At 42.3% G+C, this 18,149-nt stretch overlaps 1 protein-coding gene and 1 pseudogene across 2 annotated transcripts in view; one reads left to right on the forward strand and one right to left on the reverse strand.

Moving 5' to 3' along the window:
- LOC122689686 (zinc finger protein 160-like) overlaps window positions 1-18,149 on the reverse strand; it is a 125,028-nt gene that overhangs the window by 93,547 nt on the left and 13,332 nt on the right. The window contains exon 4 of one of the 2 annotated variants that reach the window (XM_043896327.1): window positions 13,689-13,815. The exons of the other annotated variant lie outside the window; for it this stretch is intronic. The gene's annotated coding sequence lies outside the window, so the exon portion shown is untranslated. The remainder of the gene's footprint in view (window positions 1-13,688; window positions 13,816-18,149) is intronic. 2 annotated transcript variants of the gene reach the window in all.
- LOC122691435 lies at window positions 14,660-15,054 on the forward strand (annotated as a pseudogene).

Raw genomic sequence — 18,149 nt, forward strand, 5'->3', positions numbered from 1 at the left:
AAGAAGTGAGGACCTTATGACAGATAGAAAAATATTTCACAAATTACTTTACTATTTGCCTCCTTCTGAATGTACAGCGAGCAGTATAATATACAGTATAGTATGTATCAGGTATCTAGTTCCTTTCCGAGAGTTACTGAACCAAGAACACAGGGGCATAAAACAGACGACTGGATATTTCAAAGTTTGAGATCAGTGTTATAAACACTCAAGCTCTGGAAAAACTCCCTGTGTATCACACAGTGGGCAGGTCACCCAAAGAAAAGACAAGTTTAACCTCCTGATGCTAATCACGGAGCCTTACATATCTGAGTGAACAAGGCTTTCAGCTCAGTCAAGAAAAACAGGGCGCCCAAGAGACAGGGAGGGAAAAGGCAGAGATAACCCAAAGTAGATTTCTACTTCAGAGGGAAGTGATCCTCACCTACAGCCAGCAGGTTCCTGAGGGTCTCCAGCATCACGTCCTTTTACAAGGTCCTCTGGGCAGGGTCCAGACATTCCCACTCCTCGGGAGTGGAATTTTTGAACACATCCTTGAAGGTCAACTGTGCCTGAAATGAAAACACATTTCACCAATGGGCCCTGAGGAGGATTCTTATTTTCACAGAGAAGGAGAAGAAGTGAGACAGGTAAAGTCAATTCAGCTGAAGCAATATTCTCATAGATCCATGCAAATCTATATGGGGCAAATGGTTGCTCTCTAATTTAATTTCCTGTATTTTCATAAGATGATGACATCCTCCAATCAACATGAATTCATCATGGGTGTGGACAAGACATGAAAAACATACAAATTGCAGTCAACAGTGGGTTGTTGATGCAGAAGTGTTACGATCGACAAACTGAGTGACGTTCACTGTCTAGATGAGCTACAGCAAGACTGGTGTCTTCAGAGACGACAAAGTCCACAGCGGCTTTAAAAGAACACAGACTGTGATGAGGATGTCATCATCACACTGACGAGAGGTGTCTCAACACTTCATACACACTAACCGTTACTCTAAAGACTTTACCCATATGAACTTGTCATCAACATAACAGCACGTTAGAGAAAGATCTGTGTCCATCTTACTGGGGAGAAAACTCTGTCACTCTAAGAAATAGCTCTGATCAAACAGTTAAGAAATGAGGCAACAGCACCTGAGCTCAGGTGGTTGGGAGAGACAACTGAACCTAAGGAATCAAAGAGTTATGTAACAGTATCAAAGACCATCCACAGAGAGTTCTCTGAGAATACCTGAAAGAAGTTCAAGGGAGCTGAAGTGCAATGGAACAGCATAAGTGGTCACTATACAGGGTCATCCCCTCTATCCCCCCAATGCACACAATGTCAATAATCTGACTACTATTTACATTATTCATGTGATGAGGTAGAAAAAATTAAAGGCTACGGAATACACAGTTCAGATACAACTGCTCTAAGCATAAACCATATTTATGAGATGATTTTGTAATAAAATCATAGAGTTATATATCCATGCACTCATGCATGCAGATGGAAACACACAATCGATTGAAACAACAAGAGTTGTCTTTATTTTTTTCTTTCATTCAATCAAAATTTAGTGAGCATCAACTCTGTGTCCCAAACTGGGAATACAGCAGTGAACATGACGGAGCTTACAATCTAGCAGCCAGCCACCCAATTAGATCCATAATTTTAACATTAGTATTGTTATATGTGCTCTGAAACAGGCCTGGTGCCAAGAGAAGATTCAACAGAATGTCTTGACCTACATCGATAAATCAGACAAGGTCTCTGTGAGGCAGAAACACATAGGATTGGCAAGGTGGGAAATGGAAGAGTTTTGTAAGCAGAGAGAACAGCCTGAGGGCCAGCTCTGAGGCAGGAAGATATTTACTGAACAGAAAACCAGCCAGTGTGACTGCAACAGAGGGAAAGAAGATCGGATGATGCCAGGTAGAGGCTGATTTCTGCAAGGCCTATAAACTGAGGATGTTATTTCAAAAGCAACTGGACAGCACTTAAGAATCCGTAGGAGGAAAGTTAGAGATTTAGGGTTGTTTTTCAGCACTCACTCTGCTATGTGAGGAGGTTGTTGTTCAGTTGGCTCCGTCATGTCAGACTCTTTGGGACCCCATGGACTGTAGCCTGTCAGGCTCCTCTGTCCATGGGATTCTCCAGGCAAGAAAACTGGAGTGGGTGGCCATTCCCTTCTCCTGTTCATGTGTATTTTGGCATCTTTGGGACATTAAAAATGAATCAAATATATTTCAGTAAGTCTGTTAATATGCTGTTTCCTTCTCACAGCTTCTTTGGTTGTTTATGCTGGGCCTTCGTTGCCGTGACCAGCTCTCTCTGCTTGTGGCTGCACTGCATGGAGGTGAGTCTGCAGTGCCCAGGCTTCTCATCGCAGTGGCGAATCTTTGTCTCCGAAGTCAAGCTCAAGCACTGAGTGACGTGTGAAGGGCGGGGCCAGGCTGAGCGAACACCTACCTGCTTCTCCCTCCCTTTGGTTCCAGAGGTGTCTTGTCAGGGTTAAGGAGTACTTGGTCTCTCAAGTCTTGTGTTGCACCACTGATTGCTCATTAGTTCAAGTAACTGTAAACACTTTTAATAAAACTTTAAACTTCTGTGGGATAATCGCAATGGAACGAAAAAAGCTTTTGGCATAACATGTGGAGTCCTGCATGTCCGACGACAGAGGATGAAATCGTTGGATGGCATCAGCGACACAATGAGTTTGAGTAAACTCTGGGAGTTGGTGATGGACAGGGAGGCCTGGCGTGCTGCAGTCCATGGGGTCACAAAGAGTCGGACATGACTGAGCGACTGAACCAAACTGTACTTGGAGTCCTGCTGATGAGGCTGAAGTGATTCCGAGGCCTGGGAACTGAAACCTGGTCTGCTGGCCAGGTTGGGGATGGTTGGGGGTTGATGTGGGGTGCTGGTGGGGTGGGGCTAGATCTGGCCTACTAGCTGAACCCAGGAATATTCCAACAATTAGAATTAATTTAAGCTGTTTAAGTAAACAAGAACTGGCTTTGTGCAGTGATGATAATCTAGAATGTGAAACGCACAACTCTTAGAAAGGGCTACTTCATACTAACACTTCTAAGGAGAAAAATGTCTTGACGTTCCACTTCTTCAAGTACCAAGCTTATTAGTCACTGCCGTGGCCCAGCGAAAGTGCACCCTGAGGGGAATGCAGGATTGAGAAAAGCAGGCACCATGCTGTGCTTTGGACATTCTGGCCTTGGGATTTCAGGAAAGGTCTCTTGGGTTCATCCACCTCTTCAGCAAGTCCAGATAAGTTTGGGGCAGTCTCTCCTGGTTTTCAGATCTCCCAGTTATTGGTTGATGACCCCAACTTTGTTTGGCAGTGTATTAACATGCATAGCGCCCAGTTAAAAGACATTGAGTAGAACCTCCCTGGTGGTGCAGTGGTAAATAATCTACCTGCCAATGCACAGGACCCGGGTTTGATCCCTGGTGTGGGAGGATGCCACGTGCCTCGCAGCAACTAAGCCCGAGCAACACAAGTACTGAGCCTGTGCTCCAAAGCCTGTGCTCTGCAACAGCAGCAGCCCCAGCAATGAGAAGCCTGCACACAAGTAACCAGAAAGTCGCTTCTGCTGCTGCAGCTAGAGAAAGCCCACGTGCAGCAAAGAGAGGCTCAGCTCAGCCCATAGAACAGACAGACACTGAGTCCTCTGGACCGACCAAAAGAACCTTCAAAATGCCAGTCTCCAACCATACCCCAGCCAAGGTTACATGAAGAATTCACAGCCCAATTGCTACAAAAGGAGAAAGAAGCCAGCACAATGAAGACTTAAGAGCCAAAAATAAATTTTAAAGTTTATTAAAGAGAGAAAAAAACTTTTAATGAGAAATGCATTCTTATTTATAAAAGTTGATGACAAAGGTTCAAAAACTTATATGAGAAAAACTTGTTTACATCATAATGTATAATACTTAAGCAAATACTTCAATCTAATGGAATGTCAAGTTACTACATGATCACTTGATGGTGATTAGGCAATTTACTTTTTGTTGAAAAACTGTAATATATTTTCTCTCATGTCTCTGTTGTCTGTCTCTGAAAGATCTGTCACTTGTGGACAACAAAGCACATTGTCAAATATAAAGTCTTAAAATGCTAGAATTTATTTCCCCCAAAATTATCAACTTGGCACTATTTATAATTATTTCTATGTGTATTATCTGACTGAACTCAAGTCCTAACGGAACTGTCTTTCTTTACATTTACAGGCACCTACTATATTCCCTGTCATTGTCTACGTGCATTTTAATGTTACAAAAGTCTCAAAATAACCCACAGACTTATGTGTTTGTTAGTGTAAGGCAGGAAAGAAATGTAAATTAAACGTTAAATCTGGGTCATAACATGTGGATACAAAAAGTAACACTAAGGAAAAACTATTGAGAAAAACAAAAGAAATAGGAAGACAGGATTTAAGAGATTAACACTGAAACATATATATTACCATATGTAAAAGAGCCAGTGGGAGTTTAATGGATGAGCAAGTGCTCTGGGACAATCTGGAGGGATACGGTGGCAAGAGAGGTGGGTTCGGAAGGGAGGGGACATATGTACGCCTATGGCCTATTCATGACGTACAGCAAAAACCATCACAATATCATAAAAAAAAAAAATTAACTGATGGTGGGTTAGGCCGAAACACAGTATCAAACCTTTCCCACACCTAACACATTTGTGTAGTTTTCCTCCAGGTTGAATTTTCTGAGGATCAAAAAGCTGATATATTTTACTGCACTCTCTACATGTGTAAGTTTTCGCTACAGTATGGATTCTCAGATGATCTGCAAGGTCTTTCCTAGTGACTGAAGGGTTTGCCACAAAAATAACATTTATGGGGTTTCTCTCCTGTATGAACTGCCTAATTCATGCTGAACATGCACTAGAAACTCTGCCACATTCATTTCACTTGCATGTTTTCTATACAGTACAAATTCTCTGAATTATAAGGCCTGAACACTGACTAAAGGCTTTGTCACACACACGAGATTTGCACTAAAATGTTTCTCACAACTGTAGTAGCGGCTACGCTGCAGTTGCCGCGCTCGTGCTCCTCACTTGCCGCGCGCGGCGTCTCCCGGCTGCACGGGCTTCAGGAGTTGTCCCACGTGGGCTCAGTAGTTGCAGCGTCCAGGCTCTTGAGTGCTGGCTCATAGTCGAGGCACACAGGTGTAGCTGCTCTGTGACATGTGGGATCTTCCCTGAACAACGATCGAACCCGGGTCTCCTGCATTGGCAGGTGTAGAATCCAGCTCTTTTTTCAGCCAAGGAGTGAGGACATTATAAACCAACAGAAAAATACTTCTCAATGAATTTACCATCTGCCTCCTTTTGAATGCACAGGGAACAGTATAACATACGTTACCATATGCAGCTGGGATCTAGTTCTGCCTGGGTCCAGCCCCAGCGGGTCCACGAGTACCCAAGGGATAAGTGGCGTCAGCGAGGAAGCAGACGGACACACAAGGAGGGTTGCATGGACGAAAAGGCTCTTTATTTTTTGGACAGCTCAGCTTTTATAGAATAAACATTACTTCCTCCCGTAAGTCACCTCATATTACATCAGATATTGGTTTCATGTTTCCGTCAATATTTTTTCTTCCCCATGTTTTCCCCATATGCATTCATCTGGAACATTCCCAATTACAGGGTTTTTCCTTGAATGCCCCGTACATTAGTCTTCTTGCCTCAATGGCCTAACATTTTCATTCTGCCAAAAACAACGTTCCATAAAATCTAAACATAATATAAATTCTTTGGACAATAACACAATACAAGGGAAGGGTTATAAAAAAACATGTCTGACATTTCTGAGAATAGTACCATGTGAAAACCCTGATATTTTTCTTTACCTGAGACCACAAAACCTCAGTCTACAATATTTAACTATGAAGCAACAAAACACCTCTATTAATATCAGGTACTGGCAGTGTGGCTGGTTAATATAAATCTTCTATTGAAATCCTATGCTACACATTTTCTAATTCTACAAAAATACCCGGAATATTCTATGTTTATTAAGGGAATGGAAACAGTGGACAAATAGAAGCACTGAAATAGCAACAATGAAAATCCTCTTGACCAAAGAACATTAACCTATGGTACATCTACTTCTGAATCTCAATGCCTCTATGCTTTTTTAATCTAGAACATTATAATCTTCTTTGCAAGCAGCCAATCTATGCCTGTGGCCTTTTCCTTTTTGACTTGGTACAATGTGTATGGTCGTGTCTTGGGTGGAGCAGTCATGAGCATTTCTGATGCCCTCCCAAGCGTAACGCCACTTGCCTGGTGGATGGTCTGCCACAAACCTGAACAGGCCTTTCATTCCTGGTTAGTCATAAGGTTCCCCATGCTGAGGAGGCAGAGTAGGCCTCGGCCTTAGGGGATCCTTCTTAATAGGCTTGGGCTTTTCCAGGGAGGCCTGATCACTATATGTTACATTCCCAAGAATTAATAGAAAACCCAACATCAGTAAGACAGAAAGAGAAAGGGGACATATTGGGCCCCCGGGGCAACCCCGAGGGGAAGGGCTGCCTTGCAGGTTCCTCTCTCATCCCGTGACCTTGTCACGGCCTGGGCGCGTCCCGGCGGCTCCCGACATAGTTTCTATCTAAGAACTACTGAACCAAGAACACAGGGCTAGAAAACAGGCAACTGGATATTTCAAAGTTTGAAATCAGCTTTATAAATGCTCAAGCTGTGGAGAAACTCCTTGTGTATCACACATTGGCAGGTCACCAGAAGGAAAGACAGTTTAAACTCCTGATGCCAATCACGAAGTTTTACATGTGTGAGTCAACAAGGTCTTGAGCTTAGTCAAGAAAAACAGAGGACTTCCCTGGTGGCTCAGACGGTAAAGCATCTGCTTACAACTCGGGAGACCTGGGTTCGATCCCTGGGTGAGGAAGATCCTCTGGAGAAGGAAATGGCAACCCTTTCCAGTACTCTTGCCTGGAAAAACAGGGGCTCTCAAAAGGTACAGAGGGAACATGCAGAGGTACCCCAGGGCAGATCCCCACTTCAGAGGGAAGTGATCCTCACCCACAGACAGCAGGCTCCTGAGGGTCTCCACCATCACGTCCTTGTACAAGGTCCTCTGGGCAGGGTCCAGGCATTCCCACTCCTCAGGAGTGAAATCTGTGAACACATCCGTGAAGGTCAACTGAAATGAAATGAAAACACATTTCACCAATGGACCCTGAGGAGGATTCTTAGTTTCACACAAAATGAGAAGAGGTGAGAGAGGGTATAGCTCAATTCAGTTGAAGTAATATTCTGATAGATCCATTAAAAGCTGCTTGAAGCAAACTGTTGGTCTCTAATCGAATTTCTAATTTCCTCTTTTTTCTAACATTATGATCTCCTGCAATCAACATGAATTTGTCACGTATGTGGACAATACATGAAAAATACACAAATTAAAACCTACTCTGGGTTGTCTATGCAGAAGTGTTACATTCAACACACTGAGTGACATAATGTCAATATCTAGTTGAGTTACAGCCAGACTGGTGTCTTCAGAGACGATAAAGTCCACAGTGACTTTAAAAGAACACACATAGTGATAATGACGACATCATCACATTGATGACAGGTGTTTCAGCACGTCCTACACACTTATCATTACTCTAAAGACGTCACACGGATGAACTTGTCATCAACATAACAGCACGTTAGAGAAAGATCTGTGTCCACCTTACTGGGGAGAAAACTCTGTCACTCTAAGAAATCACACAGATCAAACAGTTAAGAAATGAGGCAACAGCACGTGAGCTCAGGTGGTTGGGAGAGACAACTGAACCTAAAGAATCAACCAGTTAACGACCAGAGAAGGAAAGAGCATCCACAGAAAGTTCCCTGAGAATACCTGAAACAAGTTCAAGGAAGCTGAAATACAATAGAAGAGCATAAATGGTCACGATACAGGGTCATACCCTCTCCCATCAGAACCCACACAATGTCAATAGTCTTACTACAAGTTACATCACTCATGTGATGATGCACAAAAAACTTAACGCCATGAAATACACTTAAGATAACAACTGAAACTGCTACAAAGCAAACACCATTATTTATGAGATGATGTTTTTGTAATAAAACCATGGAGCTACATGTCCATGCATTCATGCATGCATGTGGAAACACACAATTGCTTGAAACAAGAGGAGTTATCTTTTTTTCTTTCATTTTATCAAAATTCATTCAGTGTCACCATTGCGCCTGAAACTTGAAATACAGCAGTGAACATGACGGAGCTTACAATCTAGCAGCCAGCCAACCAATTTCGTCCACAATTTTAATGTTATTATCAAAATAAGTGCTCTGACACAGGCCCAGTGCTAACACAAGATTAAACAGAAAGTCTTAACCTACATTGAGAAATCACACAAGGTCTGTGTGAGGAAGAAACATTTAGGATTGGCAAAGTGGGAAACGGAAGACTGTTGCAAGCAGAGAGAATAGCCTGAGTGCCAGCTCTGAGGCAGGAAGACATTTACTGAACAGAAAGTCAGCCACTGTGAGGGGAACACAGGAAATGTAAATGGGGTGATTCCAGGCAGAAGCTACTTTATGCAAGAGCTATGGATTTAGGACTTTATTCCAAAAACTACTGGAAGTCACTGAAGAATCTGCAAGAGGAAAGTTAGATGGTTAGATTTGCTTTTCAGAGCTCAATCTGCTGTGTGTGAAAGTTGTGTGTACCTGCTTATTCATGCCAGACTCTTTGCAACCCCGCTGACAGCAGCCCACCAGCTCCTCTATCCATGGAATTCTCCAGGCAAGAATGTTGGAGTGCATTCCCATTCTATTCTTTCATTTTACTTCTTCATTCAGTACCTTTGTCAACAAAGCAAGCTTTTTCAAAGCTTACTTATTTTGCTTATGTTGGGTCTTCATTGTTGTGAGTGGGCTTTCTCTATTTGCAGCTGCAGTGACGGGGCTTCTCACTGCAGTGGCTTCTCTTGTTTTGGAGCACAGGCTCTAGAGAGTGCGGGCTTCCATACTTATGGCTCTCGGGCTCTAGAGCACAGGCTCAGTAGTTGTGGCCCATGGGCTTAGCTGCTCTGAGGCATCTTCCTGGACCTGGGATGGAACCCATGCACCGTACATTGGCAGGCACATTTCTTAGGCACTGTACTTACTACCAGTGAACTTCTCAACATTATCTTATTCTAGTTCAAAAAAAATAAAAATAATACAAGCAGAAAATAACATACAGAAGATTTCTTCCAATCTCTATAAAATACCTGTATTTAAAAATATGTGGAAAAAATAAATTAAAAAATGTAGGTCTCCCTACGGATAAGTGGTAAAGAATCCACTGGCAATGCAAGAGATGTGGGTTGTTGCCTGGTCTGAGATCCCACATGCTGAGGGGCAACTAAGCCCGTGAGTCTCAATTCCTGAGCCAGAGCTCTGGAGCCCACGAGGTGAAACTGTTAGGAGAAGCATGCTGATTAAAACCGCCCTTCCTGGCCAGGGACCATAGTAACCATTTGCATGAGTTGTTTTATGACAGGCGATCCTGATATGGAATACGGAGCGAATAAACCACCACCAACCTCAAGAGTTAGGCAAAGGTCGAAAGGAGACACCAAGTGTCCATCCACTTCTCAGAATCCCTCTCGCTAGCATCCATCTTGGCTGAGTGATGCATGGGCCACCAGGAAAGACTCTGAATTAGAATGATCGGCCAAAGACCACCCGGAAACTAATCTCATCACCATAAAACCCAATTCTGCAAGCCACGCGGCAGGGCAGTTCTCCTGGGTTCCCTGACCCTCCTGCTCTCCACCCGGGTGCCCTTTCCTATAAAATCTCTTGCTTTGTCAGCACATGTGTCTCCTCGGACAATTCATTTCCAAGTGTTAGACAAGAGCCCAGTTTCAGGCCCTGGAAGGGGTCCCCCTTCCTGCAACAAAAGTACTGAAGCCAGCACACTCGAGACCCTATGCTGCAAGGCAAGGGAAGCCACTGCAATGAGAAGCATGCGCACAACAACCAGAGAGTGGCCACCACTCGCCAGAGCCAGGGAAAGGACACTGAAGCAATGCACATACAGTCAGGAAATAAATCTATTTTAAAAATCATAATGTGATTTTTATCAATTTTAGGTGTGTACTTTTTAATAAAATCCAAAATTTATTACTTTATTCCATTAAGAAAATACTGAATCAGTGAGAGGGTAACAGGCAGGAAGGCCAGGGGTCTCCAAATGGAGGAAGTAGGCTGCAAGTGTCAGACATTTTTATATCTTTTAAGCTGCAGGAGGAAACAAACTAGCCATATTTTTTCCCCTTCTCTATTCAAATTTAAAAGGTGCTTTCTCTTAAAATATTGTGTTGCCATAACGACACCTTGTTTCACCTGAAGCTAACTATTCTCAAACGTTGAGTTAACCAGTCCATTTCTCTTATGGAAATATTTGTCTTAAGCTATGTTAACGTACTATGCATTTACCCCAGATTCCACCTAAAGGCTCAGAATCTACTTGACAAACAAGTATGTTACACTCAGATATTGTTCCCCTAATCTATGTAAATAAAACTATGTGTATGGTAATCTGCCCTTCTACAAGATTCAAGTCAAGATTTATGGCCTGGGATGAATCATCTAGTGCCAAGATTATCCCAAAATGCATCTTATGGATGAGGGGCCTTGTGCCATTCTGAGTTTTAAGACCTTCCTTTCTTTCATTAACAGACTGCTAGTGACTATATGGAGAAGGAAATGGTAACCCACTCCAGTATTCTTGCCTGGAAAATCCCATGGACTGAGAATCCTGGTATGCTACAGTCCATAGGGTCGCAAAGAGTCGGACACAACTGAGCGACTTCACTTCACTTCAGTGACTATGTAACATCCAGCTGAAGACTAGGAGGCAGGTACTCTTTCTGCCCACTTCTGATGTCTATGTCAGAAGCTTTCTCTATCTCCTTTATACTTTAATAAAACTTTATAACACGAAAGCTCTGAGTGATCTTTTCATTCACCAACAACCTTTCATCAAGATTAGTAAAGTTGGAGAATTCCCTCATGCGCCAGTGGTTAAGATCCCTCACTTCCACTGCAGGGTTTCAGGTTCGATCCCTATTCAGCGAACTAAGACCCTGGAAGCTGCATCATGTGGTCAAAAAAGAAAGAAAAAAATTAGCAAATCTGATTTTACAGTTTAAATTAGACGGTATAACAAAACACTCCCTAGCCCTGACATCTCTTTCTGAATGCTCCGTTCCATTCCCAAACACTTAACTTTTCAAGGAGGTGCTCATTTCGTTTTAAATGTTCAATAAAAAGTCAGAACTGATTTCCACCCATGGGTCTCAGGTGTCGGGGGCATTCCCTCCTCCACCTCGCTGGCTGTCCGTAAACGGGCGAGTCCACCACCATCTCTCCTCCAATGCCCTTCTGCACACACAGGGCACCCTGGGTTGGTCTGGGTACCTGTGGGCCTTGTGGTCCACCATGACCAGCTTGGCCTGCAAAGTCTGACCTCCCCTCCGGTGGTCTCTGTGTGGACAAAGCTAAAAGCATCATTTCAGCCATTTGTGTATTTCTCTGGGAGCATTCAGCCTTTTCAACCATGTCCCTATTATGAAAACTAAATAAGCCAGTTGGCGGAAATAGCTCATAGGGGTCTGAGGAACAGCAGTTGCTGTTTGAATCTCGTTCCTGATGTCTGTGGCAGGGTAGGCTATGAAATGCATAGCCAAAAGGGCCTATCCCTCGAGGGGGAAGGCATCCACACTCATATATATATTGTCTATGCTGTGTCTTTGTTGCTGTGTGGGCTTTTCTCAGCATGGGCTTCTCGCTGCAGTGGCTTCTCTTGTTTCAGAGCACAGGCTCTGGGGCCTGGGCTTCAGTAGTTTCAGCTCCCAGGCTTAACTGCTCCATGACACATGGGATCTCCCTGGATCAGGGATGGAGCCCATGTACCCTGCATGGCACGTGGATTCTTTCCCAGTGAATCACCAGAAAAGCCCCTGCTATATTTGTAAAAGCTTCTATCAACCTCTGTTGAAATGCTTTCTGATTTTCATCTCACCCCTGTTGTACTACCTGCACTTCTTCATAACTGACAGATTTTACTCTAAGTGTCTTCATAACCTCTGTTAATCAACCATGTAGTCTCGGGTCTGCCTCAGGCACAGCGGCGGTGCCCCCTGCCCGCCGTGTGGCCCTCTTGGGCTCAGGCTGCCACTGGGTCAGCACGGACCCTAGCTGCCTGTGGGAGAGTAAAGTCTGCAAGTCTCCCTTTGGATGAGATCATTAAAAAAAAATAAAGAAGTAAAACTGTCACTATGATGCTACACACAGAAAATCCCGAAGGTGCCACCAGATGACACTAGACCTCATCATGAACAGACTAAACTTGCTGGATACAAAATATATAGAAAACTGCCTCATTTCTATACAGTAATAATAATATATCAGAAAGTGAAATGAATGAAACACAGCCTCCAAAGCCAGAAAATAACCTGGAAAGATGCATCAGGCCCTCGTGATACTTTCTTTCTCATAATCCTAGAACATACTGACCACTCTACTGGATAGCTTCAAGCAGTGACTTTGAACGGAGCAAGAAAATAACATTAAGAATAGTATCTCCATTAGAGTTTTCTGTTACCTAGTAAATCCACTCCACAGAGACTCACCAGAGGTTGCCAATTAAACATAGGTGGATTATCACAGCAAGGAAACCAGATAAAATTTCAGATCCTCAGGAATATATTTCAAAGAAATTTAAGAAGTAAAATGATACAAAGTAAGGAGAATGTAACCTTGGGAACAGTTGACATTCCCAGACTGGGTAGAGCAGCACAAGAGTAAAAATAATACAACATGAAGGTCAGACATTACAGGATCTTGAGATGGGACCATGCGCCTGACCTACAGATGACAAGCTAAGAGCCCGCGAGATTCACATGTGCTCCCCTTGTCAGATCTAGGATCAAAAAGACGACCTCTCTACCACTCTCCTTACATCTTCCTAAGTAACAACCACAGAGGATCCAATCCACCAGCTTGTCCCACTCCTAACCAGAAAAAAACAGCCCTTTTGAGATACTGGTTTTTCTTTATACGTTGTATCTTTGGCTATTTTTACATCACTCCCCATTGTCTAGAGCTTTCTCTCGTGCTCCAATGTGGAGATAATATTCAGATCAGAAACAGAAATTCTGGGACTCCACTGGTGATCCAGTGGTTAAGATGCTACACTTCCAATGCAGGGGGTTCAGGTGTGAATCTTAGTCAGAGAGCTAAGATCCCACATGCAGGATGGTGCAGTCAAAAAAAGTAAACAATCAAGCAAAAAGAAATAGATATTCAGGGTTATCAGAAGAAAGAAATCTAAAGTGCTGTGGATTTTTTTAAACACTGAGTCAAAAGTCAAAACGTAGAAAATAGGAAATTGGGTTTCTTGGTGTTTTTCTTTTAACATTTGCCAGTGAGCTTTGGACATAATTAAGCTTTTGGGACAACCTCAGATGTGACATGAGACAGACACAGCATCTGAAGAGGGTCAGTTTAACCTTGTGAAGCTGTGTCATACCCGAGTCACCAGAACTCTCAGATGAAAGACATCAGGGCCTCCCAAGGGGCACACAGGGAAAATGCAGATACCCAACGGCAGCTCTGGAAGGAAGTCATCCTCACCCACAGACAGCAGGTTCCTGTAGGTCTCCAGCATCACATCCCTGTACAAGGCCCTCTGAGCAGGGTCCAGGAATTCCCACTCCTCCTGAGTGAATCTGATGGCCACATCCTCAGAGGTCAGTTGTTCCTGAAATGAAACCACATGTCACCAAAAGGGCCATGAAAAGTTCTCATTTTCATGCAAAAGAGAAAGGATAGTAAGAAGGAGTAAGGGCTAAGAATTGACTGGATTGAAGTATGTGTTCTAACAGATCCATGCAGGGGTATCTGAAGAAATTATGGATCTCTAATTTTAATTTCTTATGTTTTTTCATAAGACCTTATGAGATCCTCCAATTAATATGGACTTTTCAACATTGTTCAAAATTCATGAACTATATATAAATAAACCTCAACACTGTATTGGCTATACAGAAGTGTCAGGTATTACGTTGGACCCAGTGAGTGTAATTCATTATCCAGATGAGGTACAGCATGAGTGGTGTGTTCAGAGATGATGAAGTCCGCAGCACTTTTAATGGAAAGGTCAAAATTTTCAGTTATGACGTTGAGAACAGCAGCAAAAACCCAAAGTGTTTGAAGGGTTTCTGTTGCTCTAAATTACTGCATGATTACTCTAAACATTAAACAAGTAAGTTACAGGCAAGAACCTGTCATCAATATAATAGTTCATTAAAGAACAATCTGTTCCCACCTTACAGAAGAAAAACTGTGTCACAGACACGCTGAGAAACTCGACTCAGATCAAGAAGGTTAGAAATGTTACATGAAGCACCTGAACTCAGAGACTTGGGCTCAGTAGCTGAAGCTTAAGCATCTAACAGTTAAGTAATATGGAGAACATTAAAAGTCCTTTGACAGAGGGCTCCTAAAGAAAACTTGAAAGAAGTCCAAGGTGAGCCTCCTCCCTGCCCCTCTGTCTTCTCTGCAGGGGGAGCAGCTCTCAGGCCCCGGGCCTTCATCCCCTGAAAATGGACGCCTGCGCCGAATTCGTCTCCACCCCGTCCCTGATCGGGAGAACCTCCCGCCTGCTGAGTGATCACTGTCCGCGGTGGTGAAGGACCGGAGACACTGACCGATGAGGGCCACGGCAGCGTGGCAGCCCCGGGTCCGCGGACCATCTCACTCATTCCTAGCTGCAGCTTCCAAACCAGCGCCATTTCACGGGGCTCTGACACAGAAGCCAAGTGCCCTGGAGCTGGAGCGGCCAGAGCAGGGGAGGCTGGGTCCAGGGCTGGAGGTGGGACCGTGTGCGGGAGCGTCATCACTGCTACCCAGGAACCCTTCTCTGAAACAGCAGCTCGTCTGCGCCGTGGGCTTGGCCCTCTCAAAGGCCATGGGGCTCTTTGGCCTGATGGTGGTCTAGCTCATCTTCCTCACGACGTGAAGGAGCTGCTTCCACCTCCCACAGTTCTTTCTCCTGTGTCTGCCCTGTGTGTTCCCTTTCCTGTAACTCCCCAGGCAGCCTGGGGACAGTGGTGGGCTCAGGGTTTGACAGAAGGAAAGCAAATAAATATTGTATTAATGTGAAAAAAAAAAGTCCAAGGTGAACAATGTGGAATGGCATGAAAGGTCATTATAGACGTGGATACAGAAACACAACTGTTAGCAACTTACTACTTAAAACAGTAACAGGATTTTTTAGAAAATTTCAAGGCCACAGATCATACTGATAACATAATTTCAACTGAAATAAAAAACATAATATGTAGCTCCTAAATCAAGATGTCTTCTATCTAAACCACAGACTTCCACATGAATGCATACCTATCTATAAAAAGTTAACTGAAAAAATAAAAAATTAAAAATTAACTGAAATGAGAGGATTTGTCTCTTGACAGATTTTTTGGACAATTTTACTTCATCCTTTTATTCACATGCATTTCAGCATCTTCCAGATGATAAAAATGTATACTTTGTACTCAGTTGAGTTTGTCAACAGGATTCTATACTAGCCTACCAAAAGAAAACTGGTAAAAACATTTAAAAAAAAAAGAGTACTTGAACTCAATTCATAATAAAATTACCATATACAAAAATACAAATACAATTTGATCCATTTAAATTTACATAGTGAGGCATTAACAGAAGCCAAAGACTTTCTTTCCTTTTTTTCCATTAATAAAAACAGTGATTTGAAATTAGAAGAGTGATTAGATATGACAAAAAAAAAATTATCAAAAGAATAAAGTAAAAAAACTTCTTGGAGAATTAAAAATCATGGCAAAAGAGAATATAGAAAAAATTATAGTTATTAAGCAAGACTATCTCACGAAACATCAGGATGGGAAGGAAACATTCAATACATTCCTTCTGAAATTACACTGGCATGAAAGGAGCTGTCCAGGGTGCCTGTCTTTCACCAGGATAGGATGCCCATGAGCAGGGGCCACTAGAAGAAGTAACACGAGGAAAAACACAGGGCAAGAGACACAGAGTTTGTCAGAGAGTTGAAACAGGTAGTACTCACTAACCTAAGGACATGGAAAGGTGAAAAGGGAAAGGATGGGAAAACACAGTCCATCCTAAGGAGAGTAGGGGAGACTGTTATATTAGACAAAATAAACTGAAGAAAAAACAAGTGCAATGAGATAACTATTATAGAATGATAAAATGGTCAATCTACCAAAAAGCTGTAACAAGTAAAAATATATATACGTCTAACATTAGATATCTCAGACAAATGAAGCAAACATTAAGGGAAAGGAAGACAGAAATAGTGAAACAGGAATAGTATGGGATTTCAATGCCCAGGTTGAACAAGCATGTACACATCACATGGCCCAACAAAAGCATAAAACACATACATCTCAAGGACATATAAAACATTCTCAATGAGAGACCACATGTTAGGCCAAAATTAAAAATTTTAAGAGACTGATGCTATAAAAGTATCTTCCCCAACAACAATGAAATAAACACAAGAATAAAAGAAAATTCCCCAAATGTGGCCATTAAACAACTTACTCTTACACCACAAATGGGTCTAAGACAAAAATCACATGGAAAATTTTAAATATGTGGATGAAAACGAAAAGACAACAGTACAAAATTTATAACACACAAAGACTGTATTAAAAGAAAGTCTGAACTGTTAAATGCTTACAGTATAAAAGAGAAAAGATCTTAAATCTGAAATCTATTGCTAGACCTCTAGCAAGTAGAAAACGGAAAACAAACTAAACTCAAGTTTAGCAGAAGGAAACAGGTAAATAAGAAAGATTAAATCAGAGAAAATAGAAAGTAGAAAAATATAAAGATCAACAAACCAAGAGTTGATGTTTTGAAAAAACTGTATAGGAAAACCCCCACCTAGACTAAGGAAAAGAGAAAAACAGACTCAAATAACTAAAAACAGATATGAAACAGGAGTGATTACAACTGAGGTCAAAGAAAGTTTCTAGAGATAAGGAAGTACTATGACCAATAATGCCTACAAATGACAGAATACAGGAGATACTGGCAAATTCTCAGAAACATACAAAGTATTTTACTTACTAAGAAATTAAAAAATCAAGAAGTGTTCAAAGTGAAAGTGTTAGCCACTGAGTCGTGTCTGACACTTTGTGACCTCACCAACTGTAGCCCACAAGGCTCCTCTGTCCATGCAATTTCTCCAGACAACAATACTGGACTAACCAGCCATTCCTTTCTCCAGGGAATCTTCCCACCCAGGGATAGAACCTGGGTCTCCTGCACTGCAGGCAGATTCTTTATGACTTGAGTCACCAGGGAAGCCCATTGTAACTAGAGATATTTAAAGAGTAGTTAGAAACCTCTAAGAAAAATATGGGACCAAATTCTACCAAACATTTACAAATAATTACCACTGATCCTGCTAATTCTATGGAGCAAGCATGATTCTAATAGTTTGCTGATTTCCCAAAGACACAAGAAAGGAAAACTGGAAACCAATGCCCCTGACGAATACTCATGCAAAACTAAAATACCTGCAAACCAACTTCAACAGGTATTAAAAAGATCTGGAGAAACAGACAGAGAGAACAGACGGAGGGGGGAGGGGAGGAAGGAGAGGGTGAGATGTATGGAGAGAGTAACTTGAAAACTTACATCACCATATGTAAAGTAGAGAGCCAATGGGAATTTGCTGAATGACTCACGGAGCTCCAACAGGGGCCCTCTAACAACCTACAGGGGCGGGATAGCGAGGAAGATGGGAGGGAGGGGACATATGTGTACCTGTGGCTGATTCATGTTGGTATTTGGCAGAAAACAACAACCTCTGTAAAGCAATTATCCTTCAATTAAAAGAATTTAAATAAATAAATAAAAAGATCTGACACCATGACCAAGTGGGTTTTATTCACATAAGGCGAGAAGTCAACATACAAAAATCAATTAATATGACACAATACATTAACATACTAAAGGGAAGAAAAAAACAGGATCATCTCGATGCAGGAAAAAACCATTCGACAAAAATTTGACAACCCTTCAAGA

The sequence above is a fragment of the Cervus elaphus genome, chromosome 4 (assembly GCF_910594005.1).
Source record: "Cervus elaphus chromosome 4, mCerEla1.1, whole genome shotgun sequence".
In the NCBI taxonomy this organism is placed as follows: domain Eukaryota; kingdom Metazoa; phylum Chordata; class Mammalia; order Artiodactyla; family Cervidae; genus Cervus; species Cervus elaphus.